Here is a 16,233-nt window from a genome sequence, read left to right on the forward strand (position 1 = left end):
AAGATACCCAAGTCTCCTACAGCTTCCACATTTTGAATGGAAAATAAATTATCAGTATCAAACCTCAAGGCAACCTTGAATCTCTTCTCTACCACTGATGAATTTTTGGCTTTACCACTCAGCTCAGCCCCCCTGAACGCCCTCTGTTCCCAGGGTATCTTAGAGAAAAGAGTGGTTATAGCATCCACACCAATTAAACAACGACAAAGGTGTAGTACCGACAATTTGTGTCAATGCATGACACAGCCTTTCCAGAGGAAAGCTTTTCCCTGTCCTCCTAAGTGATGGAGCTCTGTTGTGTTGGTCAGAAATGAGAACATGATAGAGCCAGGAGGAAAGGGTTCATTATGGTTCTTCTTTGAGAATTTTTACCACTGTGTATTTAAGCATCTTGAATATTTTTATTATTTTTTTTAAATCTGGCATTGACAGATTTTAGACAGCATCTGGCAATCCTTTATATCTCTTGAGTGGAAAATTCTTGCTTGAGGCTTGAGATTTTTGTTTGAAATTAAAAAAAAACTCATCTATTTGTCAGAGATGAAATGCAATTTTGAAGAGAAAAGTTATGTAGATTATTTTAGGGCTTTAAAATTGAGAGTTTTGCTGAATCTCCTGAAATAAGGAGTTTGGCCAGAGAGGAATTTATGTGGATCCATCTGTATGGAAATCATGAAAAGCTCACAGAACACAGCCCAAGCCATTAGCCTCCATTCATTGTCTTCCTAGAAATAAAAATCTCAGGAACTAGACCTTAATTTATGGAAGTAAGATATCTATTTCCTCCTCCCTGCAATTACTGGGCATGTCTTTATCCCTGCACCTCTTTTCTTACCTGAAGACTCTTTTTATTCATACTTGAGAAAGAGCAGGCATCTCTCTGTCTCCATTCTGGCGCTGCAGCAACCCTAGATCCCAACCTATCTCTCCTGTATAATTTGGGGAACTCCTGAAAAGCTTAAAAAATTGACTTGCAGCAGCTCCAATCCACAGGTCCACACTCACCTGACACAGTGGGGCCAGGATGATTTCTCCAAGAACAGCCCATGGTGGCTGTTCAAGCAGGGGTAGGGATTGGCCGGGACTGCAGGGTGAGGACTTTGCACACATTTCAAAATGTTGTAATTCCTTAGCAAAACACCAAAGCCATGTCTTGGTGTAGTTATATGGCCTTGTAAATACTCACTTTTACTTTCCTAAAAATATGTTTCCGGCAGTACAACAAACATTATTCACAGTACTACAGGGCAGATAAATGAGTTGCTAGTTATCCAGCTTTCTAGTGGTTGAAAACAAAATGTAGAAAGTAATTTTCATCAATACAGAAAAAGGAGTTGCGGGAAAATGGTGAAATATTTGGAGATTCTTTCCCTGCTTTGCTATGGATCTTTCTAGAACCTACTAGTTGACCTCTAGCCTAATTTCTTTCAGTGTTTCTGGGGAAATAGCACATTTTATGGAGTTTATTGGGTTATGGAGTTTATTGGCAAAATCCCCAGATGACATTAGAGGTAAATGCATGTTGGCCCCTCCAGTCCTTTTTAATTTCTACTATTTTAAAATTTCTCTTTATTTGTTATACAAGGGAAATGGAAGACACTTCTGTTCCACCTGCATTTCATGCAAAGATTAAGGATTAGGGAAAGGAAGAGTTAAACTGTACTTTTTGTACCACTTCACTGAATCATCTAATTTATTCCTAATTCTTATATGCTTGGTAAAATAATCCATCTGAAGTACCTCACTTTCTTTTGTAGATAGAGAAAACTCTCTTCAGGAGCAGCTAAACTTAGGCAAGAGAATTTCTTCTATTACAGAAGAACAACTCCTCTTTGTGGACTACCATGGTGAAATGACTTTAAGGAGTTTTTAAATGAAATATCTGACCCTGGTAAGGGCAGAGGGAATCTCTTCTGTATTTCTCTGTGGAACTTTCTAAAAGAATTCTCACTGGGAATGGATCTTCCATATTAAATTGTGGATAAACAGAACAAAAGAGAAAACAAATTATTTCCCAGATGAGAGGAAGAATCCTACCTCAGGACATTATGGGTGAAAACCATGCAAAATTGAGATTCTTATATGGCATTATGAAAAATTTCTTATTAATCATAAAAATTCCATATATTTTTTTCATGCATACCTATAAAATGTAAATAACTTTGAGCTTAGGTATTTTGAAGAATCATTTTTGTCTATAACACAAAGAACAGCTTTTCAAAAGAGGCCTTGACACAGGCAAAGTGGTAAAGATTAGCAGTCATAACTTCAAACCAAACACCATTACACCACCATTCCCTTCTCTTGATCATGATTAATCGCTTTTTTCCAGGAACATAGAAACCACCCAATCTGCTGCTAACAAGGGAAGCTGCAGGTATTTTAATTGTCAATAGGATTTCAGCAGCTCCTTAAAGTTATTGAGGAAAACCTGAAATCTGACTGCTGATGGTGCTTTTGCCAAACCCATTTGCCAAGGTTAAAAGATTCTCAACGGGATGTGGGAGTGCAGAGCTGTAACACCAGCTCTGAGCATCCAGTTCTGCAGCTGCTTCCTACTGGCATGCTCCTTTGTTACCTGCTTTTGTGACAGTATTGGATTGTTAGCAGAGGTCATGGGAGCACAGTCTGAGCTAGCTGGCGGCTGGCTGCTGCTGCTCCTTTGTTTTGTTTTTTTTTACTGGAAGAGCTGCATATGGCTCTGTGTGACCACACTGATCATATCTTTCTAAGTGGTTTGGTTTTAGGTACTGGCTGCTGTCTGCTGCAATTGAATAAACATCTCTGTGAGATGTTCTTTTGTGTATTCATGCCTGCTTATGCAATTTGTTTATTCATAACAGAGCTGGGTTGTTATTGCTTTTGCCCTTATGATAGGAAACCTTCCACCATTATCCTTATGGTTAATTTTAACTTGTTATGCAATCCTTTTCCTCAGGTGTCTTCTTAGTCCTTGAAGGGAGAAATAGAAATTGAAACTCATTTTAAATGTGACTAAATTCAAAGAAGCCAAATCAGTCAAGGCAAAAAAAGCTTATGTTGCTCTCAAACAAAACTCTACATATTTAGAAAATATCTTAAGTGACACCTGTGAACATATATTGTACAAATGTCATACCTCATTCTTCAAATGACAAGAGTATTACATGAAATTTTGAGTATTTATTTAATTTTCCAAGACACATTTCTAGTAACTTCAATAATAGCTGGTGATTTATTGGTATCATATTTTTGTAGCATTTTTTTTTTTACTTAATCCCTTACAGAAAGCAAATGCATAGAGTTGGAAAATATAAGCACCAAATATTTTGCTTCTAGGTACATGGAGAATGTTCTTAATTGAACTCAGCAGTCATGGTTTTCTTACATATTACCTCTATGACCCTCATTCTTCCTGAGGATCTCAGGTTTAATCAGTTCTGGAAAGCCTCTATACTCATTTCAGAAAAAAACCCAACTAATTAATTGTCAATTCATATTGTTCAATTCAGACTTTTCTAGAGAAAATTATTTCCCAAATGGAATGCAGATGCATCAATCCAGAGCAATTTCTTCAAGAATTTCCCTGAGAAAGATGGCATGCAAATAAAGCCCCCAAAATTAGTACAAGATGGTCTGCTTGGAATTTAAATTCCCTTTATTAATTATGGTTGTAATTTATTAGAAATTTATGAAATATAAGTATAATAATGGATCAATTCCTCACTATTATTCCCAGTGAGATTCCTTCACATCATGTCTATGAGTATCTTTGCAAAACAGAGCAGTGAATGTCTTCTATTCTTTTTGTCACTATATTCTTGTATTTGTAACTATCTGCTTTTCTGTGTATGACACTTTTCTGAAGGAACTTGAGGGGAGGAAAAAATAGCAGAAAGGGAGGGATGGCAGATTATAAAGTGGCAACTCAGTGATGAGGGCAGTTTCTTGGAGGCTGTATGTGAATCTCATTTCTTTCAGGAGGGATTAACTATAAATCTCCCATTACTTAGTTGTCTACTGCATCATCCCCATGTTACATGGGAAGGAGAGGTACCTTCTATGGACTTGTTGAAAACAATAATTAATGTGCAGCAGCATTGTGGGAAATCCACATGCATTGTGAACAGAGTTTATTCCATGTATCATATTGCTGTCTTCAGATTGCTTCAGTTTTTATCTTTGGGGTTATTAGTCCTAGACATGACCAGAACTGAAGCAATGCTGAGGAGCATTTCAAGTTCAACTGTGTTGTACCTGGTGAATTTGAGTCCTCTCTAAATTATTCAAGAACTGAGCAAGGGTTTTCAGGATCATGACTGTGGACAGAGGGTAACCAAACTTTGTCCTACACTCTTTTGACAGCTGAACTTCTATTTTTCCCTTCACATCCAACCATGATGTAAATGATACATGCAGCACCAAATCCTTAATTTAGACAATATTAAGGTGGAAACTGAAGCTGCCTGTATGGTCCAGAGAGGTCTCTGGAGAGCACATCAGGCTGCCTAAATTTGACAGTAGTTAGGTCTCTAATTTGGGTGCCCTAATTCCTGTGTGAAAGCACACACTTCTCTCTGCTGACTGTAGAGGGAACCTGGGCACCAAAGGTAAGTGCTTGCAGAGGTGGTGTCCGTGTTCCCCATTGTCTGCAAGCTTTCCATTCAGGAATGACAATGAAACCCTGTGCTGTGTGTTCATCTCTTGGGCTCTTCTAAAGTCTGCAGCAATTAGGTCTTCCTTGCACCTTCCCTTTTCCTCTCTATTTACTTTGGAAATAGAATTTGCATTGCCCACAAACCTTGCCCACACATGGGCTCATAATTTGCAACATTTAACATGAAACATTAATCTTTGAAGTGAATCATTAGGTTTATGTTTTAATACTAGAAATTCGTATACTTCCTCTGTCTGCAAGGTTCTTTGGAAGGTTTAGCCTTTTCTCTAAGTAGTACTAGAAAATATATATTTTCTTTATTTATATTTTCAATAGAGCTATACAGAATAAAACTGTGCAAAAAAAAGTTTCATAATATTAAAAAAGATTGGTCTTACATTCTTTATTTAGTGTTGCAGCTACAAAACCTTTCTATTATATGTATATATCATTAATAGGACTATGGTGAAGAAGCAGAGAAACAGTAATATTTCCCTTTACCACTGACTTAAGATTTATTGGCTGCATGTGAATGTGGATTTGCCAAGATTCTTTCTATAGATTTTTTTTTTCAATTTACACATATATTCTTCCTATCTCACATATATTCTTCCTATCTTCCTGCATTTTTCTTTATGTACACAAGATTTCATGGAAATGGCTTCATTCCTTCAGATATTGTAAGATTTGTGCCTTCAGGACAGCTCTTCCCAGCTTATTTTCCTTGGCTTCAGCAGTATTTTCCAGGTCAAAGTTAGCTTGCTTTGCTCTTTCCTTGAGCCAGCCAGAGTCTGTGAAATATCAGAAGTATTCCACTGAGCTGGAGCTAACAAACCCCACGTCCCAGCAGGATTTATTTGTTCTGAGGAGTTTTGCTCCCCACTAATGCAGCCACAGCCTTTCAGGAGTCGGCAGGAGGGAACCAGGGAAAGAATAAGCCTGTGAATCTTAAAACACTTTTGCTGAAGCTTGTGCAGCAACACGTGAGCTGATGGAGTGTCTTTGCCCTGTGATCAGCAGTGTGAAGGGAGAGGAAAAAGCCATCTGGGCACACATCTCAGCACGTGGCTATAGGTGACCCTGCTTCAATGGGGAGCTTGGCTTTCAAAATTATTTTCCAACCTCAACCATTCTGGGATTCTGTGAATTTCATGCCAGTGCATTTATGGTTTTCATAGCATGAAAATCTGTTTTCTTGATAGGTCAAGTGTAATAGTGACCAAAATTGGCTTAATTGGTGGCTTAATTATTTTCTAGGGAAATTAATTATGCCTGATGCCTGTATCTTGACCTTTGCTTTGAACTACAGCAGTTTGCACCTGGGGCAAAAGGAAATTTGCATTTAGCATCAGGAATAATAGCCTTAAATAAAATGGAGAAATAAGTTTTAATAATACTTCAAATAATTAAGATCATGCACTTTGTTTGTCTTTGCTGCCATTAGTTCTTTCATAATTGCTAAAAAGCCATCTGAGAAACCTCCAAGATCCCAGTTATCTCTAGATAACTGATGGAACAAAAAATTATTTGAATGAAATCTGTCATATCCAATTAATTGGACATGACTAATGTGCAAGGTAACACAACAGAAAAACATTTCAAGGCTCTGCCAGATATTTACTTAGATGAGACACTTTGCATAAAACTTCTTGTAGAGATGAGAATTTGGCCATCGTCTCATACAATCTTGCCAATCTGTTTGTTTCAAAGCACAGTTCTAAATGGACCTAGATGTGACATCTTTGGTGTGTAGAGCAAAAAGTTCTCTGAGCCACCAAGAACAAGCAAGGATCTTCTGAATTTTAGGCAGCCACACAGAATGGTTTCATGAAGGGGAGGTGAAACCTTTCACATTCAGAAGGGGTAAGAAAGACTTGTCACTTTTCTGCAGATTCAAGAGAGCAGCTGATGGACAATGAGCTAAGAAATGAGAAAACTATCCAGGGAAGTGGAGGGGTTGAAGGAGCAGTGACCTAAAGTGGGTCATACAGGTGTATGGTTGCCTTCCTGCCACATGCTTGCAGAACACTTTGGGTGAGATTCAGATGCAGATTCAGACAGTTAAATGCAGGTGTTGAGATCACAGAACCAAAGAATATGTCAAGTTGGAAGGAATTCAGAAGGATCATTGAGTCCAGCTCCTGGCCCTGCACAGCACCATCCCTAAGAGTCACCATGTGCCCAAATGCCCCTTGAGCTCTGCCAGGCTGGTGCTGTGTCCACTTCCCTGGGACCCTGGTCCAGCACCTAACCATCCTCTGGAGGAAGAACCTTCTTCTAATGTCCACCCTAAACCTCCCCTGACACAAATTCAGCCCCTTCCCTTGAGTCCTGTCACTGTTTCACAGGTAAATTTCTCATTCACCTGCAGTGGCAGATGAATTTAATCTTTTCTGTATCTCCAGTTTGTCACAGACTCTTACCTTCAGCTCCAAACTTGGAACTGAACTCTTGCCCTTTGTCTCTGGGATGCAAGTGTCCCCCGTGCTGGGAGAGGACAGCTGTATTCTGGTGGTGCTAAGGACTGTCCTTATGCCTCAGGATCTGTTGGTCATTTCTGCAGGAGCCACACATGTAACCTGACAAAAGTAGCACACGTGTAACCTGACACAAGGAGAACACAAGTCTGCAAGGGTCAATGGCAGCACCCTGTGAAGAGCTGACTGTCACAGCTTCTCTGTTTCTGTCAATCTCATCTTTCTGAAAAGAAGTAGGAGTTGAGGAAGGACCAAAGCATATGCACCAGTAATGACCAAAACAAAAGAGAAGTGACTTTGGGAATAAATTGTGTGAGCAAGCACATAAATTAATTCAGCACTTTTTATCCAATTCTTGAGAGGCTTCACCACCTCACTCTGAACTCATTCTGTAAAACAGTTTTATTCATTTTGTTTTCTAAAACAGAGTGAAAGCCACTTATTACAGCAGGGAAGAGATCTAATACAACTTTGATTTCTTCATCTTCTTCCTTTGGGCTGCTGACTGTGGCTGTACCAAGCAAGGGAGGGTCCATGAGACTTGCTGCTCCCTGTTTGAGGTCAGGCCTGGAGCAAGGCACTTGTTCCATTGATGTGCTTGTTCCTTGGCAGGTTTCATTATGCTAGCATCTTGAACCTCACTTGGTGCCACATATTGGGACAAATTTTAAGCAGGTTGTTATTAAGAGGATGGAGCACTATTTATGTGGCAGTTTTTTTGGAATGAGCACTGTGTTATAGCCCATGAATTCTCAGAATCTGGTCACAGACATTAAAATGCAAAGTGCACTTGTCAGACATAGTTACTGAATCTTGTCCATTGATACTGAAACTAAAGATAAAAATTTTATTTGCTCTGTTGGGAAAAATTTGGGCAACTAAATATTAACTCCTCATACTATGATCATAGAACAAAGTCACATTACAGGTTTAAAATCTGAATGTGAAGATTAGTTCATCTGATACTGAGAGGAGTATTTTTATGTATATTATAAAATATCTGAATATGAGGACAGCATGTGTTTCAATATGTGGTTAATTGGGTAGAAAAAATGCCAAATAGCAAACAATCATAACTTGTTGCAGTTTTCATCACTGTGCCTGGATGATGCCCAAACTGATGCACAGCTCTGTATGAGCAGAGGTTGGAAATCCATCACAGTGCCAAAGACCTCATATCTACCAGCCTTTGGGGCAGTTCCTGCAAGGGGAGCTGAACAGTGAATTCACTCCGTATTTAGGGAAAGCTGAGGACAATCTGTGTGAGAGCTTTTTTTGAGAAAATGCGTTTTCTTGTGCCCCAGTTTCTCATTAAGGCTTTTGCAGGGAGGGAATCTCCTTTTCCTGTCCTAGAGATTAAATATTTACTTTCTGAAGTGTTGCTATGCTGCTTCAGAGAGGTTATAGTTGTCACTGTTGACCTCTTTGGGAGTTAATTCCAGGTGAAGTACCTGGTGCCATGACCAGCCCTGGAGCTGTACAGAAAGGACACAGGGTGGCAGCTTCACCACCCCTGCCTGCACAGGGCCTGAGCTAAACTGCACAGAGATATCACTTCAGAAATAACCTAATTCAGCATTCATCTCATTTTTAATTTGTAAAATAAGAAATATTGGTGTTCTTTTTCTCTTCTAGAGAAGATTATCTGGAAAAGACCTGTAATTTGGTGGAAAATTTTCAACTGTCCCTGCACAAACTATCATGACATCAGGCTGAATTATTTCCAGTACTATCTTTGTAGTGCCTTCTGAGAAACCAGATTTACTAAATTCCTGTATTTTTAGGTACATAATGGCAGGTTACTAGTGATTCCACATCTCTGTGAATTATGTAATAAAGGCTAACACAAATTAATCCTGAAACTCCATCTCATTGCACACCTGTTTCTGGTCTTTCACAGACTATGTCCTTTTCCTTGAAAGTCCTTGTTCTTTGATATCATTATGTACATTGACATTTTGCATTATTGACCTGACTACATCCCTAACTAATCCTGCCTTGTCTCAGGTGCTGACTTTATGCTGACCTGATTATATGAACCAGGTGAGGCCTAATAAACATTCTATTCTTATGTTTTCAAACCAGCATACATTAGGTAGTGCCCGTTGTACGCAGAACGACATAGCAGCATTGCTGTCTATCACTGGAAAAAAAAACTTATGGTCTAATGAAAAATTAAATATTGAATCAATACAACAGCATTTATTTATTCTTGCTTTTCTTGTCTTTTATGTAAAAAAGTATTGCTAAACCTATAATGGAATTTGAATATCAAAGGAGGAACACAACATAAGGGAGACAAATGAAGATGTAAAGAAGAGGGAAGGATGGTTTTTTGAGAAGAGAGCTAACAAATCAATGAACTTGTGGGCCAAAGAAGGTAGCTTCAAATGTCAGGTGCTGCACTGACCTGTTTGAATGATCAATTGCAGCACAGAGGTCATTCTGACACAGGGCATATAACAATATGCCAGTGCAAAAAAGGTTGCAGAAATGTCACACACACGGTTATTGCTGGAGTCACCCAGTGTCATGACCTTTCTGCAGGCAGAGTTAGCCACTGTGATGGCAACACACACTTAACATATGTGCTATGGCTAATATTCACCTCTGAAAACATTATTTTAACAGCATAAATACAGCAACAAATTTGCACAACAAATGATCATGAAGTGTCTGAGCAAATTTAGAGAGTGTGATATGGCAGTAAAAATCATGGTTTTGTTCATGTATTCTTCAAAATCTAAGAAAATTATTAGTTTAGGCATTTGGCTCCACTGAGAGCATCTCTTGATTTTTTTAAGTAAAGTTTTGATAATCTTAGCATTGCATGGCATTTCGAGCTGGGAGCATTTCACCTGGGTGAAGCTTGAGCTTGTTCAGGTGTGACACAGCCTGAGGAGAGGGGACAGGTAACTCCCTAGCCTGCCCAGGTTACCTTGGGGCAGGTATCACGTGCCCCAGGAACACATTTGCAGAGGTATCCTGTAGTCATCAGTGCAATCACAAAGTTATTTTGAGAAATTGCTTAGGTTTCACCAAGAAAAGTCCCAGAAGTCTCACTGGAAAGCTGGTGCCAACTTTTCAAGTTAATTTTTCCATGTAGGTGAAGCAGAAATTCATTAATAATCAGCTTGTAGGAAAAAAAAAACCAAAACAAAATAAAAACCTCTGCTAGTTAAACATATTGACAATTTTTATTTATCTGTGCAATGATCATGGGACCTGTTGGGGAGTTTTGAGAACAGACAAGCCTCTCTAGTTGAGAGTGAAGTGAGTAAGGGTTTTCTGCTTACTCTACCCTCTTTTCCCTTTATCATCTTTTCAAATCTCATAGTAGATGTAGTCTGGGAGAAAGACGTAAAGCTGTTGGCATCCTCCTGGCAGTAATCCCTGAGGCAGCAGGAGTAGGAGCAGCTGTGTGGGGAGATGCCAGGGGAGCATTCCCTCAGACAAGGGGACATGGAGTGAGCTGACGGGCAGCTGATGAGCTCCGTGAAAAGCAGAGGCTCAACCCCAGAAAGCATTTCTTTACAGGTGATGGTCTTACAGCTGCCAAGGTTTTTATTTTTCTATTTGATATTGAGTACCCACTTAGGAAAAGGGAGTAAATATTTACACTATCCCACTCCACTCATGGATGAAAAGTGTCAAGTAACCAAGTTGAAGCAAATTGCCTTCACACCTCAGTGGCCCTTTCTGCCTTGTTTGCAGTTTCTCCCATGCCTCTGCAGGTAATGATGAAAAATTCAGCCTCACGATACCAGGTGTGGTAATCCACAGCTATTACATGGGAAGATGCACAAAATTTGATTAAAGGGACAAAGATTTCCTGACCAATGTAGGACATGTAGACAAGATGTCTGAAAAGGCCAGCAGCTTTCCTCTTTGCCCACAGCAGTTTTTAAATTGCTACCATTTCATTCTCTCAGACAGCTGTTTATGATATTCTTTAGACCCCTGTCTGAGGCAGAGCTCCTGGAAAGTAATAAAGCAGAGAGTGTCGATGTCTTTAGGGACTGTGCTGTTATTACTTACAGAGCTGCATAAGCTGGCAAGTGTAAGGAGAGCTTTGCACTGCAGGTACCTCTGCAGAACACTGAGTACAGCCACGAGCATAAATCACACAGCCTCAAGAATACTCCTGGGAAGCATAACTCAGAAAATAGGTGACATTATATGTAAGAGTAGTTTCTGTGAATTCCTTCTTGCTTTCAAGGGGTAATGTTATACTTGTGTAGCAGAAAAATCTCTAAACAACAATTCCAATCAAATGTACTAAATTGCACTTGGCCAGCCTATCCTGCTTTCTGCCTTAAGGGTCTGTTCCTGGCAAGATGTAACAGGGATAGAACAAAGATCTGGGTAATACAATTGGAGGTGTAAGCAGCATGGTTGTTTCCTTGTGCAGGCAAAGCAGCAGAGGGATTAGGAGATTTCATCCTGTCATGGTAAAGCTTTGTCAGGAGAGGAAAGTAGCCTCACATCTGATGAAAAATCCACAAAATATTTTACCTTTTCTTATTCTTTTTCTTTTTCTTTTTCTTTTTTTTTTTCCCTCCCTGAATCTCATCAAAAACAAACTTACTTTGAGGTGGAAGTTGCACCTTTGAATTAAGAAAAATACCCCAAAATATTTTTGGTTTTTCCATTTTCATTTAGCTAGAAGAAAAGCAGATCTTTGTCCATGCTTGCTGTTAATTTCTATCCTTTCCATCTCCACCTACCTCTGCTTACGTTTTACTTCTTAATTTAAAATAGAAATCTCATTCAGAATGTGATAGCAAGAAAGATATCTGTTGTGTTAAAACTTTTGCTCCTTAAGATTCATTGACAACCAACTTCATGAAGCTTTTACTCACTGCCAGCTAACCCTGTATGCCTTATTTGAAATGTGTTAATTTGTCAGTTGTTGATCAGAACATACAGTTATCAGCCCAGGCTCGTGAAAAAGAATTATCCTAAAAACCAAAGTGTGAGAAGATATTATTCTTTCAGAATTCTCGTCTCCTAATCTGATCTCTGGATTAGCAAGGTTTTGAGGGTATGCAATTGAAATCTTTGTTAGTGAGGATAAAAAGAAAGAAGGCCAGGTATTGTAAGCTTTCAGAGCATCAACCTTCCCCCAAATTCAGTAGAAATTTGAGCATTAAACCTTTATATGTCTATACCAGGGATTGCTCTATAGGTTCGCATTCAATGTTTGCAAATAAGTATGTGTTTTTGTAGGTACAGAACTTGTGTCCCACAGGGCCAGGGATGGTTTGGAACTGAAGATGAGCCAGTTTGTTTGATGAAGGGAGCAGCTTGGTTGTTAAGACCTGGGTTTTAATATGAGAAGAATTTGAACTTCCTGTGACTCTCTCATGTTTCCATGTACCATTTTCAAGCATTGACTAATTTCAAACCATTGACTAATTTCAACCTTTCTCTTTAAGATAAAAACCACAAAACAAAATGCAATTTTTGGTCAGATATGTGGTTTGATAATCCAGCAGTCACTGGATTCCCACAAAGACTGGATAACCCTATAGAGAGTAGGTACAGCACCTCATCAAATTTGGTACCACTAGTACCAAAGAGGAAGAAGTAAAATGATATTCTATTTAATTTTATCAGAATGAAAACTACAAATAATCTCCAAAAGATTGTGATTGTTCTATAAGAACAGACATGCCATTAGTGCATAATTTGAGAGAATGTATGAATTTTGTAAAGTACCCTGTATTGACAGAATATATTGCTTCTAATAAGTGTGAAGAGGAGCATTTTTTGTAAACATTAAGTAGTAACTAGGAGAGAAGCCTCTGAAATAGATGCACACCATTGTAGCTACTACTGGCTACTAATATTACAGCCTGGATGCTACTCTGATCTTTCAAACCTGGAAGACAATAAAGAGGTACTGAAAGCCCAGTGCTGCAAACAGGTGAAGGTTTGCTAAGAAGACATTCCCCTTTAAACATGATGCTGCAAACTTTGACAAACTTTGGAAGAAAAGGACAGCATGAGACAGCTATAGCCTGCAAAGTGACAGGAAACACACAGAATAGACATTTATATAATGAGTAAATTTTCCCAAGAATTGCTGAGAAAAGAGCAGGGGTCTGTCTCCTAGTCTTTGTAATTCACTTTTTGGGTGAAGATATTTGGCTTATCTACAATGTCGAAACTGCAGTGTTAATGACATTCTTGCAAATACCTACACTCAAACTAACTTTACGGGCTTGAATCCTAACTCTCCTGAGCAGTTAAGTTATTGGAAGTCACAGTACAGAAAAACTCTAAGCCTATTGAAAATCAGTGCCCATCTTTTAATTTGACCATTCATAAATTTATCTGGAAAATATTGAGTTTTCAGGCAACATTTGCCTCAGTCTGGGTGAAGGCTGAAGGCAGGGGTTTATCCACTGATGCAGCAAGGAGGGTAGAGAGGAGGAAAAGTCATCCTGGATGAACACTGATGTTTCGATCACCTGCTGGGTTTCCACAGCATTACATTTGTTTCTTGCTGTCTCTGTAGAAGAGCAGAGGATCTGCCAACCCACATGAGAGAGCTGCTGCTGGCCAGGACCTGCACTTTCCTTTGCTTAAAGCTCCTGGCATTCCTCTACCTCCTTCCTGACTCCTTTCTTCTGGGATAAGGCTAGAGGCGTGGGATGTCTATTTAGAAAATGCTGCTAATGTTTGTGAGCTCATCCGGATATTACTGACCAGGACTATGGTATTCCCAAGGGCTATTCCCAGAGACAGTTAAGGGAACCAAAATTCCTTCCTCTAAGGAAGAATTTTCCCCCAGATTGCATGGCATAGTAACTCAAATGGAAGCATTTTTAATTGGGAAAGGGAGATCAGAAAGGCTTGTGGGGAATATATTGATTTTTCTGATCAGAAAGCAAAGAATGGCTCAGGAAAAATCTTGTGCAAGGAAATAAGAAATTTCGTAAGGATGTTTTCCTTTATTCTCATAGAGCTCCATGTTTGGTACTGGGGGAAACCACCACTCTCTTTGATTTTTTTCTTACAGTTACCACATATGTGAAAATAGATGATGACAGACATCTGAGGTGAGAAGAGCACAGTTCCTATAATTAGCATTTGTGAAAACATCACTCTGGTGTCCTCGATAAAGGGAGTCTTCTGTCCCAGCCATATATTAGTATGTAAAACTTTGCAGAGCTACTACAACTCATTTCTTTGCTACTACAGTTTGAGACAAAAAAAAAATAGTACTATTTTTGCAACTCAAAGATTAGCTGATGACTATTGGAGTCTTTCTACACTTTTTAGCAGAATGAGTGTTTTTTGATTGATGCTCATTCTGAATGCAGGCAAATGAGCTGGCAGAGGGCAAAATTATCCAGTGACCTAATGTCCTGTCACTGATACACAAATAATTGTATGAGCACTGATCCACACAACAGCCACAATGTGAATTTGAATGCCCATCTGTTCAGTCCAGATTAATTGTGACACTGATAGCTCCACATTATGAAACGGTTGTTTTTTGAAGCCTTCCATGAAAATCAAACCCCCAATTTTAATTCCTCCCCCAATTCCAAATAAAACAAGACCAGTTTTCAAAAAAACAAAAAGCTGATTGATAAGTTCAAATAGTCTCTTCACTGCCAGATAAAGCACTCCAGGACCCAAGGGAATAGGTCATAGCATAAAACCTGCTTAGCAGTTAGAAAGAAGATACTACTCTTCAACAAACCTTTTGATTCTAAGCAAGGTCTAAAGCAATACTGAAAGGTTCAATTCATCTTGTCTAACATTAGATATCAAAAATATGGATATCTGTGTCTGATCTAATCACCCTTTGAGGGAGCGATTCCTTTGACTTATTTTGGATGTTTACTTTAAGACAGGACATACTTGTGCCAGAATTTGTTTATTTCTCTAAGGGACCCTAAGAGACCTTAGTGGCTGAGATCTGCTATGGATGCTGTACTGTAGATGTCTACATTTGGTGAGATAAATTTCACCCTTAACTAATTTGTGGGTAAATTGATTAATTTTGCATGTCACATCTACTTTAACTGCATTTTCTCTTTGTTGGCACATTATTCTTCTCAGATATTTTGGTTCTTTTATATTCTTTTATATTCTTTCAATTTCTCACTAATCTACACAATTACAAGTTTTGCTGGCTCTGTCCTATTCAGCCAGAGCAAATATGCCAAAAGTTAGCATTATTAAACATTTGTATCACTATAAATTAGCCCACTCACAGTTAATGTCACCAGACCATTTTTAGGGCCTCCATTAGAAATTATCTCCCAAATCTTAGAGATCTACTCTCAAACACAAGTTTAATTTTCTGATATTTTGCAGTGTAGCTATTAATTTTGAGTCATGAGCTCTTAATATAGTGACATTAATTTTTTGCATGCATATAAATATATATGTAGTTGGCCCAAAATAGCCCAAAGCACATCATTTCCTGCACACTTACACAGACTTTCATGTTGTAGTCAGATTCATCACTCTGTTCATAAAGTAATTCCATTTGCTGAAATGCGATATAACTTTGAAAATAGCCGGAAATCTTAGCACATAACTTGTTTTTAGCCTAAAATACTGGAACAGATCTCAGTTTGACTTTCATAGTTTGTGTAGAACATATGGCCTCATGACGTTGCCCGTCATGTTGCCTCTGCTTTTCCCTTAGATATCTATATTCTTTGACGGGGGAAATAACAGCAAATCTATATCCAAAATTAGATTATTTCACAGATAAAGAACTGCATACTAACATATTTTTTTCCACAATCAGGCACTAGAAAGAGAGTTTATGGCTATATTTTTTTCAGAAAACTTGAGTATCGGAAACCTTAGTATTGCTACAATGTTAAAAGATAAACTTTTTAAAGATAAAAGGAAGTGTACTTCCTTTTGAGTGTACCTTATCATATTTCTGTTATGTGATATGATGTATCTATGCTTTTCTTTTGTCCGTGATTTCTTTTTTTCTGAGTATTTTCAGACATTTTTTTCTAGAGAAACAATGAGTATTTATATACAATAAGCATATATTATTTCTGAGGGTGCATCTTTACAACCATTGAGATTAGCTGTCTACTATTTTAAATTGTTTACAATAATATGAATTAATTG

This window comes from Onychostruthus taczanowskii, unplaced genomic scaffold (assembly GCF_017590055.1).
Source record: "Onychostruthus taczanowskii isolate IOZ18803 unplaced genomic scaffold, ASM1759005v1 scaffold11, whole genome shotgun sequence".
Classification (NCBI taxonomy): Eukaryota; Metazoa; Chordata; class Aves; order Passeriformes; family Passeridae; genus Onychostruthus; species Onychostruthus taczanowskii.